This window comes from Lipotes vexillifer, unplaced genomic scaffold (genome assembly GCF_000442215.2).
Source record: "Lipotes vexillifer unplaced genomic scaffold, Lipotes_vexillifer_v1.1 scaffold75, whole genome shotgun sequence".
Classification (NCBI taxonomy): Eukaryota; Metazoa; Chordata; class Mammalia; order Artiodactyla; family Lipotidae; genus Lipotes; species Lipotes vexillifer.
In genome coordinates, this window is record NW_006771517.1 from 1,055,076 (window position 1) to 1,057,922 (window position 2,847).

Here is a 2,847-nt window from a genome sequence, read left to right on the forward strand (position 1 = left end):
AGGAGGATGCTGCTGTGCTTGCTGTTCACGAGAATGTGTGTCACCGAGGTCTGATGCCCCTTCATCAGCCACACAGGCTTTTTCGAGAAGAAGGGGTTCCACAGGCGGATGAGGGGGTCATGGCCACCAGTCACTGGAGTTGAAAAACGGGTATCAGCCACTGGGAGCCTGCGCTGGGACCCTGTCCTGGGGCCAGGCCTCGGACTCCAGCCAGGCTCAGCAGATGGGGGGCGTTGCTATGATCCATCCCTCTGCCCCTCCCGTCCCGCCCCCTCCGCCACCATGCCAAGCAAGCCCCTGTCACCACTCCACCCCAGGTGCCCCGGAGCGGGGACCAGAGTGGCTGGGGGGGGGCGCTGCAGGGCCTCCGCCTCTGCTCTGATGGGCCCCACCTCCCTAGCAGCCCTCACCCTAGTTCTGCCAGACCAGCAGCCTCACGTGATACAAACGTTACTTACCCAGGACATTCTTTTCTGGGCAGTAATCAAAGCAAAGAATCCCTTTTCTTAAATTCAGCACTGAAAACCTACAACAGCACAGGGGGAAGGCTGTGACCGGAGGCCTCGGAGAGCCTCTGAGGCTGGGGTGTGGAGGAGCTAGAGGCACGGCCGCCGGGAGGCCAGGAAGAAGTCACCACGTCTCCACCCAAGGAGAGAGTGGCCCCCAGAACCCTGCCCTGGGCTCACCCTGCCCCCAAGGCAGGGCCAGCACCGCCAGCAGAGCGGCAGCCCGCTCAGCCCGAAACCAGCAGTACCTGGAGGAGACGCCCACTTCTCGCCTGCACATGAAGGTGAAAGCAGCCCCGAAGCAGGAGCAACTCCTACAGCTGCACCATGCTCGCCTCGCTCCAAGGGCAAACTTAACTCGATCTGCACCTTCACTATACCGGGTCGGGTGTCCTCCCACCCGTGACACAGACCAAAAGGTGGAAGGGGATCCCCCAAAGGCTAGGGGAAGAGAACAAAGTGTCCCTGCTACGTGCTGGTCCCTGTGCTGGGTGCTGTCTTGTGAGTCACCTGGACCCCTCACACAACCCTGAAGACTGTCATCAGCCCTGTGCCGTGATGAGGACACAGAAGGAAATTAAGGAGCTTGCCCAAGGTCCCGTGGCTGGTAAGATGGTGGGGGGGGGTGGTCAGTGTTCAGACCCAGGGTGGGTGTGGCAGGGAGAGGCAGTAGGCTCAGGAACAAGAGCTCCAGGACAGGAAACGGTGTGGCAGGGCTGGAGGCCCGGGGGATGGGAGCTGGGGAGCCAGGAGGCCGTCGGGGTGCTCAGGAGGGCCAGGGGACCCAGGCAGGGCTCCTGGGAAGGTCAGGGCCAACAGCCCTCACAGGCCCCAGACAGAGCCCTGGGAGCTCTGTGCCTTGCGTGTGCTATTCCCTCTTATCCACACATCCTGCCCCACCAGCTCTTTCCACTCAAACTCTCCCTTCAAAACTCAACTCCAAGGCCTCTAACGCAGCATGCTCTCCACTGAACTTGCCCGTGAACTGCACCTCTGCTACTCCCCAGGGAAATAAGCCTGGTTATCACCCTAGAGGCTCCCTCTCTTGCGCTCCCATTATTCATCTGGGCCCCAAATCCTCTTTGTTCACGTCCCACCACAGCCCAGGGCCCCTTCGTTTCTGCATCAGCCTCCCAGGAGGGCCTCTTAACATCCCGCCTTGCTCCCACTCCCCTGTGCTCCCCACTCCACAGCCAGAAGACTTCCTCGAAAAGTCAAAACTTCACCAAAAAACCCTAGTCAGGGAACTAAGATCCCGCATGACACGCGGTGCGGCCAAAAGAAAAAAGAACATTAAAAAACTTCAAGAAGAGCATATCAAATACCTGTATTATCAAACCAGGTAAGTCTCCCTCCATGCTTATGTGTGCAGAGAAATATTCTGGAAGAACAGTCACAAAACATTACTAGAAATCATTTCAGGCTGATTCACCCATTTATTCAACAAAGATTTCCTGGCTCCTATGCCCTTCCAGGATGACCAGAGGCACAGACAGGATGCCCCTGCCTTCACTGGAGCTTTTCTTCTAGAGGAAAACAGCCTGCGCAAGTAAAGGAACAGAGGGACAGGGAGACAGACATGTGCACATCATGGCAAGTCCTGCAGGGAAATAAGCAGGTGGCTTTGACAGGACGGCTGGCTGGAGGAGACCAGGTCTCTGCACAGATGGCTGCTGTGCAGAGAAGGGACTGGAAGGTCAGAGGGGACGCAGGGGAGATGTCTACAAGGCCATTCGAGAGGCAGAATTTGAGTTGGCAGTGCCAGGCCCCACCTGCAGAGGCTACGCCCCAACAGGGCATCTCCAGAACAAGAGAGCAGCCAGCAGTCAATGGTGCCACCTGCTGGCCAGTGTGTGTACTGCATTCAGACAAGAAGGAAGGGGGTGTGTGCTCATGTGTATAATAACTATATTCTGCAACCCACCCCTAAAATATATCTCAAATCCCTCCGTCTCCACTCCAGGCAGACTCCAGACCACCATCACATGTAGTCTGTATTATTACAATGGCATTCTCACTGTTGTCCCCATCTCCCCTCCTGCCCACATACGTACATTCTACTTGCAATACAGCGGCCAGAAGGATGCTCCCACACACCAGACCACACCATTCCTCATCTCAGAACCATCCTAGAACCTTGTCTATATCTGATTTCAAATAATCATAAAAAGATATTTTTGAGACACTTGGGTAAAGATTAACTTGGACTAGTACTAGTGATATTAAAGCATTATACTATTTCTCTACTTTTGTGTGTGTTTAAAAATCTTTCATAATAGGGGCTTCCCTAGTGGCACAGTGGTTGAGAGTCCACCTGCCGATGCAGGGGACACGGGTTCGG